This window comes from Cyclopterus lumpus, chromosome 6, assembly GCF_009769545.1.
Source record: "Cyclopterus lumpus isolate fCycLum1 chromosome 6, fCycLum1.pri, whole genome shotgun sequence".
Taxonomy (NCBI): domain Eukaryota; kingdom Metazoa; phylum Chordata; class Actinopteri; order Perciformes; family Cyclopteridae; genus Cyclopterus; species Cyclopterus lumpus.
In genome coordinates this window covers 21712092-21726608 of record NC_046971.1, presented here as the reverse complement: position 1 = coordinate 21726608, position 14517 = coordinate 21712092, and the positions used below count along the sequence as shown (strand labels likewise).

The 14517-nt window shown below is 40.2% G+C and overlaps 1 pseudogene; it reads right to left on the bottom strand.

The window, feature by feature from the left end:
- Positions 1 to 265: 265 nt before the first annotated feature.
- Positions 266 to 11252, bottom strand: LOC117732817 (annotated as a pseudogene).
- Between the last annotated feature and the right edge of the window lie 3265 nt (positions 11253 to 14517).

Genomic DNA, 14517 nt, shown 5'->3' with positions numbered 1-14517 from the left:
ATTTCACTAACAAAATTAGTATGTGTGAATTAACAAATGTAAAGGTCTTGATTACCCTTAAAGCTTATCTTTTTTTTTGGAAAAGATTTTTATGTCCCAAAAAAAAAAAAGTGTTATTCAAATCTCACATCAACTACATTTCATGGGAAACAAAGTTATGGAAGTATTACAGACATAATTTCAGATCAACAGCTTAAACTTTATTTATTTCAGCAAAAATGATATCATATTATATGATACGACACAGTGAAACACTCAGTGTGCTTTACTCAGCTGCTTCTTTTCCCTGTAAAAAACAGATAAATGGTTTGTGTGAGTTTGAATAAACTTACGGTGACATTAATTTTGATGAGTTAATTGTATGGTATTTGAACTTAGTGCTTTGTAGGCTCTAACATATTGAAAGATACATCAAAGAATGATGATTGCCATCTTGGTTATTTTTCACTAAACTGACCTTGCCAGTGTCACGGCTCTTTGCTCTCAGCTTGTTGACCTGGGACTCTGCAATGTCAGCACGCTCCTCAGCCTCCTCCAGCTCATGCTGGACCTTCCTGCACTTGGACAGATGGACGTTGGCCTGCTCCTCCTGAAAAAACATAGAGATTATCAGATTAATAAATAATATAATAAATCTGCCAAGTTTTCATTGTTAGAAGACTAAATGTTTTGTCCTTACCGATTCCTCAGCCTGCCTCTTGTAGGCTTTCACCTTGAGCTGCAACTTGTCAACCAAATCCTGCAGCCTGGAGACATTTTTCTTGTCCTCTTCAGTCTGTAATAGAACAGATAGATGTGCAAGTTTAAATATTTCTAATGGTAAGTATATTGGATAATTTTGTCCTGTACATGTTAACTATCAAAGTGAATGTACCTGATAGGTGAGCTCCTTCACTCTCCTCTCATATTTGCGGACACCCTTAATAGCATCTGCTCCACGTCTCTGTTCACCCTCAACCTCTGTCTCCAGCTCACGCACCTTCAAAAAACAATAAGAAGATAAATAAGTATCTGTATTGTTTCAAAGTCCTGCTTCCGCTGTGCAAATCTTAACATGACTTTCTTACCCTAGACTCAAGTTTCTGGAGCTGCTTCTTGCCACCCTTCATAGCCAGATTCTCAGCCTCATCCAGACGGTGCTGCAGGTCCTTAACAGCGACCTCCAGGTTCTTCTTCATCCTCTCCAGGTGAGCGCTAGTGTCCTGCTCCTTCTTCAGCTCCTCAGCCATCATAGCAGCCTAGAGGAGACGGCATAACATGTTATTTTGCGATATCTTAAAAAAACACACATTGGAGTAAAAGTAAGAACAAATTCATTTTAAACCTACATCAGTGATGGCCTTCTTGGCCTTCTCCTCTGCATTCCTTGCTTCTTGAACAGTGTCATCCACTTCACCTTGGACCTGGACCAGGTCAGTCTCAAGCTTCTTCTTGGTGTTCAGAAGACTTGTGTTCTAAAAGATAAAATGATATTCTCACATAAGTCATCATATGCCTGATTTTTACGATATTTTAAATCTCATTAGACATTTTCATTATTGGAGAGATTAAAGGAGCTTGTTCACCTGAGAGTGCAGAAGTCCAACACGCTCACTGGCGTCCACCAGCTCCTGCTCTGCAATTTTGCGGCTTCTCTCTGTCTGCTCCAGAGCAGCTCTAAGTTCCTCAATTTCAGCCATCATGAGACCGTTTCTGCGATCCACCATGGCAGCTTGTTCTTTGAAGTCTTCCTGGGCTCTGAGAGCATCATCAAGGTGCAGTTGTGCATCCTAGTGAACAGATATCATGAACATATTCCCATGAATGCCCAAATGTCCCTGTACTGACCATAGTCTGTGAATCTCTATGTCTTACAATACCTTCAGCTGTGCCTGCACATTCCTCAGCTGCTTCTGGGACTCAGCGGCTTGACGGTTGGCGTGGCTCAGCTGAACCTCCATCTCATTCAGGTCTCCCTCCATCTTCTTCTTGATTCTCAGGGCATCGTTCCTGCTCCTGACCTCAGCATCCAGAGTGCTCTGCATGGAGTCAGTCACTCTTTGGCTGTTCCTCTTAATCTGCTCCATCTCCTCATCTTTCTCTGCCAGCTTCCTGTCCACCTCACCCTTAATCTGGTTGAGCTCCAGCTGGACACGCAGGATCTTAGACTCTTCATGTTCCAGAGTTCCCTGAAGACATCAAAGAATGAAATATTAATTTCTGCCTTTAAACCTTTTAAAGTTTGTCACATGATTTAGAATTTAATTTCAGAAGATCTTGTTATGACGTCATATGAAGACGATGAACAGGCATGCATTTTAACTTCCTGCCTGAGAGTGGTGCTGTTACATTGCAGGTCTGAGGGAGTTAAGGGAACCTCTCTCTTGCCTCTCTCCCAACCCATCTATACTGCACTTCTCAGCGGGGTTGGGGGGTATTGAGCAGTCCGGGTAGTAGTAGGGGAGAAAAGCCCTTTTTGTTTCACTTGTTTTCTCCTGTTTTTACGTTTAGGGAGGTGGTAAAATACCTGTACTTTCTTTTTATCTTTATGCTGCGTTCAGGTTTCCCCTAGACTAGGCGTAACAATCTCTTCTGAAAAAAATGACGTACCTCAGCCTCTTCAAGAGCTGTCTGGATCTCAGACTTCTCTGTCTCCACCTGCTTCTTGGACTTCTCAAGCTCATGGATGCTTTTGCCAGTCTCACCAATCTGTTCAGTCAGATCTGAGATCTCCTCTGCAGATAGATACATTTGTTTTGTATTGTTAAGCTTTAAAAATTAAAAGCTTTCGTGTAACATACACGTGTGTTCAATACAATTTAACTGTTAAATAATGTAGAACTTACGTTGCAGATTCTTGTTTTCACGCTTCATGGTCTCCAGTTGATCAAGAGCTTCCTCATAAGAGTTCTTCATCTTGAACAGCTCAGTGCTGAGAGAACGAGCCTCCTTCTGTGCTCCCTCAAGCTCTGCCTGACCCTCCTCATACTTCTGTTTCCACTCTGCCAACACCTGAATAACACAATTACTACAGGTCAGTTGGTTATGTAGCACTATAGAGACAACTATATATCTATATTATTGTTTGAATGGCTCGGCCCCACAAAGGAAACAATGCTACCTTGTCAAAGTTCCTCTGCTTCTTGTCAAGATTGGCAGCCAGACCGTTGGCCCTCTCCACATCAATCATGAGGTCCTCCACCTCACTCTGGAGTCTCTGTTTGGTTTTCTCAAGAGAAGCACACTTGGAATTCACTGCCTCAATCTGTTCCTCAGCCTCCTGGAGACGCTGGGCCAGCTTTTTCCTGTTTGAAAAATTTAGATTTTGTCGCTCATTGAAAAACAAATAGTGATTGATATATATATATATATGCATTTATATCGAAGCAAATATTTATAAAATAATGCATTTGCTAGTTGAGAATTCCTAAAACACCACTCTTCTAAATTGGCCATTGAATTGTTTGACTGTTACTCACTTGGATTCCTCAAGCTCCTCAGTGCGCTGAATAGCATCAGTTTCATACTTCGCTCTCCACTGAGCCACCTCACTGTTGGCCTTGGACATTCCACGCTGCAGCTCTGCTTTGGCCTCCTGCTCCTCCTCAAACTGCTCCCTCAGCAGATCACAGTCATGGCGAGCTGATTGCAGTCCATGGGCAAGAGCATTCTTGGCCTGTTGTAAACATTATTCATGAATTTACAACATTTCTAAAATCCAAAACAAATAATACCAATACACACTTAGTCAAGGGTTTCTTACCTTAACCTCTTCTTCAATCTGTCGCTTCAGCTCCTCAATCTGCTGTGTGAAGGCCTGTTTGCCTCTGGTCAGCTGGGAAACAAGAGCTTCTTTCTCCTCAACTTGACGGCTGAACTCACCTTGTGTGTAAGAAGTCATGATACATTAGTTCATGTTACATTTCTCAATAACATGCACAACAGATCATTCAATGATATCTTGTAGCTACCATTTTCTGTCAGGAGACGTGCTTTCTGTGCACTTGTGTCATTGATCTGACGAACATTTTCATCATTCTTTGTCTTCAATTCGCTGAGTTGGTCTTCAAGAGTACGGCACATCTTTTCAAGATTTCCCTAATGAGGAAAAGAGAGATGAGATTAGTGGTCCTATTTCATTGATAATATGAAATGCATTATTATCTACATTCATTTGGAAAATAAAATCGTAATGCAATGTGTACCTTTGCCTTAGCAACATTCTCCATGTTGCTGGAGAGGTCATCGATCTCCATCTTGTATTCACTCTTTTCCTTCTCAAGCTTCTGCTTAACACGCTGGAGGTTGTCAATCTGTTCTCCCAGCTCCGCAACGCTGTCAGCCTGCTTCTTGCGAAGAGCAGCAGCAGTGGCTTCATGCTGCAGAGTGGACTCCTCGAGGTCACGACGGAGCTTCTGGAACTCAGCCTCACGCTTCTTGTTCATCTCAATCTGAGCAGCAGTGGCACCACCAGCCTCCTCCAGCCTCTCACTGATCTCCTCAAGTTCCCTGGAGAGGTCAGCTCTCTGCTTCTCAACCTTGGCACGAGCAGCACGCTCAGCTTCAATCTCTTCCTCCAGTTCCTCAATGCGGGCCTGTTGAATGTAGGTGTAATTTTCAGTAAACTTTCACTTTTGATACACAATAGGAAATGGGTGCAGTAATGTTTTGTGTCACACAATATTTCACCTGAAGTTCCTTGATCTTCTTCTGAAGCTGAGCACCCATTGACTGCTCATCTTCAATCTTGCTGAGGAGCTGACTGCATTCAAAGTCCTTCCTATAAAAATTAAAGATAAAGTACATATAGTTAATGTAGTCGACCATCATTTTCAAGAGAATGGTTGTTGTACAAATTCAAAAGAACTTTACTTTTTAATTTTCTCATCAGACTGCTGCTTGTCATTCTCAAGATCCATAATGGATTCCTGGGCCAGTTTCAGATCACCCTCAAGCTTTCTCTTGGCTCTCTCAAGGTCCATACGCAACTTCTTTTCTTGCTCCAGAGAACCTTCAAGCTGAACAATTAAAAACATGTTTTATTCATTCAAGTTCAAGAACAAGGTTTCTTTTCCAATCCAAGTGTCTTGGTAAACTTACATCATCCACTTGCTGCTCAAGCTTGGTCTTGGCCTTGGTCAGAGTGTTGACTTTGTCTTCCTCAGCCTGCAGGTCATCAAGAGTCTGCTGATGAGCCTCCTGAAGGGCTTTCTTTTCCTTGGTCAACTTAGCAATGCTCTCATCCTGAGAGGCCATTTCCTCGGTCAGATTCTTGACCTAAATGTGCAAGAAAGATCTCATCAATAATAGCGCTCATCATTATCATTTCACTTAATATGCTGAACAGATAATACTTTACAAACCTTGTTCTCAGTGGCATGTTTCTCCTTCTCCACTTTGGCCAAGGTAAGCTCCAGGTCATCAATATCCTTCTTGAGCTCAGAGCATTCATCCTCCAGCTTTCTCTTTTTGGCAGTGAGCTCAGCATTGATTTCCTCTTCATCCTCCAGTCTCTCAGTTGTCTCTTTGAGTTTGGCCTCCATCTGGATCTTGCTCTTGATAAGACCCTCACATCTCTCCTCAGCATCTGACAGATTCTCTGATTCCTAGTCAATTTAATGCAAATAGACGTTAGCACACCAATAATGAAGAACATGAAAAAGCACAACTGTCTTTTGACGTGAACTCACAGATGCCACTTGCAGCTGCAGATCATTCTTCTCCTGCAGGAAGGACACCATCTTCTCCTCCAGTTCCTTCTTCTTTGCCAGGGCAGTAGCCAAGTCAGTTTTCATCTTATCATAGTTCTCCTTCATGTTTGCCAGCTCCTTCTCAGTTTCAGCAGTCTTCAGCAGAGGCTTGATCTTGTAGTAAACCTTCATCCATGGCCAGTGTTTCACATTCATGAATGAGCGGACGTTGTACTGGACGGTATAGATTGCTTCCCTGCAGACAAGAAGTAGCTGTTAGGGACAATGTTGTTTCTGATTTTTTATAACATCATTCAGAATGAGCTGTTTTCAACATGCCTCCTCTCAGTCATCTTCACAAACTCCTTTCTCATGAGGTAACCACGGCACAAAGCTTGAGTCATGGTGACCAGTGATGCCAGTTTTTCATCTCTCATCTCCTCAAGGGTACCCAGCAGACCCGCCTTGAAGAACACCTGAACAAACAAAAAATAAGTTATAGGTAGGCTGAACTGAGGAAGTGAATACTTTGCAGCTGTCAGCTGCTAACAGCTAGCAACTAACTAGATGCCGACATAAGAAAACACGCTATGCACGATTAAATCTTCCATTTGCCAAGATGACTGCAGTGAACACATTATTGTTCCCGGGACAAAAGGACGCCTTTAGTCTCTCGCCCTTTTGTTGCTGTAATGTTTGATTGAAGAGTCCAAACTGAAGCAGTTGTTAAGGTTAAGAGAAGTGAGGAGTAACCGCTGTAACCATGACAGGTCCTTGAGCATACACTAATAATTCAGCATAAAAAACATTTGGCTAATGGGTCCAACAGAATGCAAGATTAGCTGTGGACTGACAAACAAAAAGATGCAAAAAAAAGAATACTCCATACTGGACTGAACAACTTAACCTCCTTGTTAATTACTCTTTAGTTAAAGAAGAAAAGCAAAGTACTTACCTTGGTGTGTCCAAATTTGTACTCATCATGGTTAACATCAATAGACCCAAGCAGCTTCTCTGAAGCCTTCTTGTTGTCAATGAACTGGCCCTCAGGGATGACACCGGCATTCAGCACCTTGTACCTTTCATGAGAGAGTTAATGGTCATTTTGTGACCTTTTCATGTCAGTAGTCCACATTAAAATTCAATGAAATATCTATTGATACCTCTGCTTGAAGTCAGCATAGAGAATTCTGCTGGGGAAACCTTTTCTGCAGATTCTGATACCCTCCAGCACACCATTACACCTGAGCTGGTGGATGACCAGGAAGTTCTCCATCAATCCTGTAAAAAATAAATACTTTAATTCCCTATTTGAATAAATAGTTAGTCTCTAGATGTATAGAAACCATACCAACCAAAACACACAAACCACTACTCAAAAACTCAATTGAGATAATGTCCTCTATGTACCTGGAGTCTTTGACTCATTGGGAATCAGGCAGCGCACAAAGTGAGGATGGGTGCTCCTCAAGTTAGTCATCAGCTTGCCCAAGTTCTCCTGTAGATCCAGAGTGGTGTCTTATCAAGGCATGTTGCAATTGTGTATAAACTGAGACATAAGAAACATTTGCAATGTTTGGCCTTACCCTAAACTGTGAAGACACAGTCTGCATGGAACCACCCTTCTTCTTGCCTCCCTTCTTGCTGCCACCAGTCTCTGTTGATCATTTTAAGTAGATATGTTTTAGTAGAACTACACATTCAATTTAATGAACACATGCTATAGTTCAAAATGTACAACCTAGCTATTATCATACCTTCAACTACAGGTGGATACAGGACAGGCAGCAGTTTCACATTGGATTTCTGGTACAGCTGAATGACAGACTCATTCAGTGGATCCTTGTTCTTGTCCAGCCAACCAGTGATATTGTAGTCCACGGTACCAGCATAGTGCACCAGGGAGAAGTGGGCCTCAGCCTTGCCTTTAGCGGGCTTTGGCTTCTCAAATGCTTTGTTTTTGCCAAGATGCTGGTCATACAGCTTGTCCTTGAAGGATGCATTTGTGGCCTTGGGGAACATGCACTCCTCTTCAAGGATGGAGAAGATGCCCATTGGCTTGAAGAAAGTACGCAGAAGTATTTCATTAATTAATACATTAAGTCAAATTAAAGCAAATTATGTAGAATCACAAAATTAAATGATTACCCTTTCAATCAGCTCAATGCAGGCAGCCAAGTCCATGCCAAAGTCAATGAACTCCCAGATAATACCCTCCTTCTTGTACTCCTCTTGTTCCAGGACAAACATGGTGTGGTTGAAGAACTGTTGCAGTTTCTCATTGGTGAAGTTGATGCACAGCTGCTCCAATGTGTTGAACTGCAAGGACACACATAATCATCAGAACCTCTTTATGTTAATAAGAATGATTCTGTTATTAAAAGTATTGGCTACTGAATTGTGGGAATTTAAGCTTACGTCAAAGATTTCAAATCCAGCGATATCCAGGACACCAATGTAGAACTGCCTCGCCTGTTTAGTATCCAACATCTGGTTGATACGGATGACCATCCACAAGAACATCCTCTCATAGATAGACTTGGCCAGCGCAGGTACTGAGTTATTCACCTGTATAAAAATAATATGATTGGTTAACCGTTTTGATTACTGTTATATTTTAACTTATTCTAATGAGATAAATGACACAATACCCTTAACTCCCCCCCCCCCCCAAGTCAATATATTTGCATTTAAGATGGCCCTACAATAATTCTGCACGACATATTTAGCATTTAATGTATACAACTCTTAGAAACATATTAATACATTCAACACTGATGTTGAATTTCTACATTCAACATAATTGTATTAGAACTAATATAACTTATCTTTTTTTAAATAGCAGCTTATTGGATATTGATAATTCATGTTTACCTGAGGTACAGTCTGTCCTTTGGTGACATACTCATTTCCGACCTTCACTCTGGGATAGCACAGAGCTTTCAGCATGTCAGCAGAGTTCAGACCCAGCAAGTAAGCAACCTTGTCAGCATCTGAAAATAGTTCAGTGATTTCCATCATGATATGAACAGAAACCATTGTGATCAAGAACTGTATTTATCTTAATACTGTTGTTCCCAAACTACTCACCCTCTGTGCCATCAGGCTCAGCCTGCTCCTCACGCTGCTTTTGCTTGAACTTCATGTTACCATGGTGGAGCACAGCGCCTGTCATCTTGTAGATGCTCATTTTTTCTTCATTGTTGAAGCCCAGGATATCAATAGCATTCTGAAATGACAAGAGAAAAGATGTTTCCACTCAAAACATATTCAACAAATTTAACAAATGAACTTAAAAGACTAGTTTTGCTTGTATTGCAGAATACACAATTATTTGTTTGAATTGAAGATCACTCACATCAGTGGCTTCCAGCTCAACTTTGTCATCAATACTGGCCACAGTGATCTGACCCATGCTGCACATGGGGAAGTCGTAAGGGTTGGTTGTGATGAGGGCCAAATCTGGTGATCAAAAAAGGTTGGCAACGTCAATACTTTTGTTTCATATGAAAACTGTAAGTAGGTGAAATGTTGCAACATCTCAATCTGTTTACCAAGCAGCTCAGGTATGTGGGCTGTCATCATCTGGTAGAAGATGTGGTAGCCTCTTTCCTGCTCCAGCTGGAATGTCACTCTAGACTTCTCCAGCAGATCTACAAATATTGTTCATAAGTCACAGATAGGCCAATTATCAAATCTAGTCATTTGTATGTACCAGAAGTATTATTACTTACATGTCTCAATATCAGCACTAGCCAGTTTGCCAGTTGTGCCGAAGTGGATTCTGATGAATTTACCCTGTTTGGAACAAAGAGATGTTTAATGTCCCTCTCCATGGACAATCAGTAAGGCTTCTCACATGTGTAGAAATTGTTTCATACTTACAAAGCGAGAAGAGTTGTCATTCCTCACAGTTTTGGCGTTACCATAGGCTTCCAGCAGGGGATTGGCTGCAATAATCTGATCCTCCAGTGAACCCTATAATCCAGTATTAGAAGTGATATCAGCAAATGACTGTAACATGTTCCATTGGCAAAGAACCCTGAATTGTATTCATCAGGAATATACCTTTGATGTGTCCCTCTTTGGTCCACCAACTGAGATAGTTGCAAAGTACTGGATGACACGCTTGGTGTTCACAGTCTTTCCAGCACCAGATTCTCCACTAGGTGTAGACAAAGACTTATAAGAATTTGATCAAGATATTGGACTATCCTCAACAAAGTCAACAATTGCAAATGTACTGAACTTACGTGATCAAGACAGACTGGTTCTCCCTATCTGTTAAACAAGAAACAAAATAATTAACTATGTTTCATTGGAACACAAACCTCATATATTGATATATTCTACATTGTTATGATTATGACTTACCAGTTGCCATGAACTGATAAGCGTTGTCAGAGACAGAGAAGATGTGGGGTGGAGCCTCCATACGCTTCTTGCCTCTATAGGCAGATACACATTCAGAGTCGTACACTGGGAGCCACTTGTAGGGGTTCACCGTGGCACAGAACAATCCAGAGTAGGTCTGAAAGTTATCATAAATATTGAACCGTTAACATTATGTGTCCTACAAATAAAGTAATTTTCAATATTTATGGTTTTTATTTAGATTGACTTACGTAGATCATCCATGCTGCATAACGCTCTTTGAGGTTATACAGCACAGAGGCTTCATTGAGATGGGTCATCATGGCCATGTCCTCAATCTTGTCATACTTGGGAGGATTCATTGGATGGACGTCCTCTTCTTTAACGGTCCTCTCCTGAAACATGACATTTGAACAAACTTGTCAAGAAGGCCAGCAGTGTGCTTGGGTGCTCGGGTGTCCACTGGATACGGTGGAGGTGGTGGGAGAGAGAAGGATGATGGCTAAGCTATCATCCACCTCCCACATTAAGGACACTCTGGGAGCTCTGTACCTCTCCTTCACACACCGGCTGCTTCACCCCCGGTGTGTGAAGGAGAGGTACAGCAAGTCCTTCTTTCCTGCTGCTGTCAGGCTGCACAACCAGCTGAGCTTCCAGTAGACCAACAAAACACTTAAAAACACTCCAATCACTTCATTCATTCCAACCTATGCAATATTAATATTAATACACTTTGGAAATAGCCATATTTATTCTGCCTGTGTGTATTTATTATTGTATATATTATTCAGTTACCGTAGATTGTTTACTGTTTTATTTACTGTTTACTGCCTATTGTTATATTTGATCTTACTATGTCTTGTTTGCACTTTACCTCTTTGCTGCTGTAATCCTGTACATTTCGCCACTGCTGGACTAATAAAGGATTATCTTATCTTATCTTGTCACCATGACATCTGATCATATTGCACTCTCAGTTGGCTCTGACTTTATGATACCAACCTCTTTAGTGTCCAGGACTGTGAGAGTGACTTTGCCACCATCTTTCTTGATGATTGTCGCCTTCAAGTACAGCTCCTTGACATCGGCTACATAGCAGGCACTCTTGGCATCAAATGGTCTGGTTTGACCCTCAATTCTCTCCTTCTCTGGCTTCCGGAGGTAAATGGCAGCTTTGCCATACATGGCCATCTCCGCGTCGGTACTCATGGTGGCGGCTTATGTCTGTGAAGACAGTCAAACAATAGCAATCTTGGAATTATGTTTTCTGTTCATGTCATTGAACAATGCCTAAGTTCCTGGTTTTGTACTGAACAGTTAACATATTCACACCAAAATAATTATTTTGCATCATTACAATAGGCCTTAAGCTTAGTAAAGGCCTTATAGACCAACGGGCTGATTATCTATACTGCAATTTTATTCAGTTACTATATTCTGTACATACATCATCTATTACACACGTTTTGGTCTAGGGAGATAGATCCCTCCTCAATTGCTCTTCCTGAGGTTTCATACATTTTTATCCCTTTAAAGTCCAAATTGAGGGTCTAAGGTTTGTTTTCTATCTCGTATGCTATACAGATTGTGAAGCCCCTTGAGGCAAATTGTTTGATTTGTGATATTGGGCTATATACATAAAATTTAACAAGATTTGACTAATCAGTAGTAGTTGTAATTGAGTTCAGTCATAATTGGATGCACACAGATTAAATACACAAATCAACATGAATAACAATGTAATCAATGGTAAAAGTTGTACATACCGTACTCTTTCCCTTTGAGAAATGAATGTAGTACTCCACAAACCTGTGCAGGAAACAACCAAAATGAATTGCTAAAATATAACTTACGCTTACACATACTATATTATAAAGGTACTTGGAAATTATATATATATATATATATATATATATATATATATATATATATATATATATATATTTAATCTCGTGCTAGAGGAAAGCATAAAGTGAAAGAATTTAAATGACACTATATTTTATCAACTAATTTCTAAAAAGAGGAATACATCTAAATGGCACCATGCATCCCAGTAGACCACCTCACCACAAGCAGGAACTCCACTGGTCTTCCACCACACTCTCTCAGGCTGTCCTTGGACCCCTTTTATTCAGTCTGGTTTGCTTACAAAGCAAAGGTTCAAGCAGGCTTAAGTGCCAAATATGGTAAGGATGACAGCTGAGTCTTAAGCATTTGAAATATTTTGGTGCACTTAAGTAAGCAACTTTTGAGTACTTCTTTTAAATCACACACACACACACACACACACACACGCACACACTTGTATGCATATATATATAAGCAGCAGATTAAATAATTAATTAATTAATTTCACATAAATAATATATTTTTTTTTTTACATCCAACAGAAAGTTGTTGTGTTATCACTCACATCTTAAAGTGTGAACAACTTTAAAGATATTTGATCTTTGCCAATTCTTAATTGAGATTCAAGATAATGTTGTGAGATTTTAAATGAACATGAGGAATTTGAAATTTGATCGCTGACAGTTGGACAGCAAATACATGAGAGGTAGATGACAGTTGACACCAGATCATGAATTCTTTTGTACTGGCACTTGTTTGGTAATTTCTTCATTCAAATAAATCTACATTTGCTGAGGTGATTACAGAGGAGAGGGTTAGAGGACAATTTAGTTCTTATACAGATTAGGGGCACAGTTGTTTTGGTACTTGTTTTGACAGGTGATGGCATCCTTAATTGACTGGGAAGCAACTATTCTAATTAGAATAATATTGTTGTCATGTTATTTGGATTAATATGGGGATTTTATTGTGCACATGTAAGGTACCATTATATGACTTACAATGTTACCTATTTTTAATAACTAAATAAACAAAACATAAATACAAAATTGGGTGTAATTATCTAAAATAAAATATATATAATATATATATTATATATATATATATATTATATATATTTTTTAATTTCACATTTATTGTTGTCTTCTAAACAAACATTCCATGATTTCACTGTAACTGTCTCCTTAAATGTAAACTCCAAGCCTTAGTATGTCTTCTTCGAGCATATTACATTTAATGTACATATTGAGTTCGATTCAGTGGTCCGAGTGAACCTGTTGCCAGCTAACTTGGGTTGCAATGAGAAACACATGCTATGTCTTTGTGAGACACATTTGTTGGGGGCCCTCTGTCATAATCCATCATGTAATATGAGAAGTTTTACAAGTTGCTGTGTTGGATGGAAAGAAGTAGGCATGTCATCGAAGAGTGGGAGGGTGCGAAGCTCTCCCTGGATTGGTTGACTGTATATTGATTAAACATCAAGAATGGTTCGACCAATATGGAATACTAGTCGAAACATTGTGAGAAATGCTGTAAGTGTTGTTTTGAGATTTGCCTTGGATGTCACAATATGTCCTTATTGGTGTATACACTGCAGCTATGTCAGGCGAGAGAAAAACTAAAAGTGAAATAGTTAAGTCACATCAGGAACAGCCTCTCTGTGCTATCTCATTGAATAGGATGTTCACTAAAATCCCATTTCTGCCAACTATGCTGCTTTGGGGAAAGCAACTCATTTGCTAATTGTCAATGTGTGAATATAAATGATTATTTGATGTTCCATTAATGGTTTACAGGCAGTCGCAGTGAGCATGCAGCTGTTTGATGGCTCACAGCAAAGCCCACCCACTCCAGGGTTTACCTCACTTGGTCAGATGCAAGGCTCATGCTATTTAGGCTGCTTTGATAAGAAAGAGGTCAAAGATTTTCAAAATGATTAATGCTCACTGAGCATGGTGACTACGTGACGGACTTCCGTAATACTTGACTGAAATAATTACTGCATTTAAACAAACTATTTTAAACACATTTTACTGTCACAACTGACAGAATGTGTTAGTTAATCAATTAATTGATTAATTATTTAAAAGCTGTGGTGGCTCCTATCCCCAGGGGAGGGGAACAAAAAATCTGCTCATTCTGTAAATCAGGCTGCCTATGTAGAGAGCAAAACCCATGAATCATGCTTTTTTTTAAATAAACGTGTTAAATTCGTTTTTTTCTAACACATTTTTTCTTGGAAGTTTACACTTGGTGTCCTGCATCTATCATTACGCCAACTCCATGTAATTAGATAGGTGTCAGGGGACTGAGAAGGAAGAGAGAGGCTGCGAGGTCAGAGGTTTGGCGGCGTGGTGGGGGTGGGACTGGGGAGACACAAGGACAAGTCAGTTGATGAATCTTCTGTAAAAGGTCAGTCTGCTGAGCAGTTACCGTAGTGAAATAGCAAAAGTGTAGAAAAGCTTTGACCGCTCATGGTGTAATCTATTTGTGTTTCAAAAAGCAAAGAGAAAAGGAACTGCAGCCATCTCACCAAGGGTTGAGAAGTGATGAGCAGATAGATGGGGCATCTTTTTGGTGCAGTTTCCCTGAGGATTCTGTGAGCATTCAACTTGAATTGTGG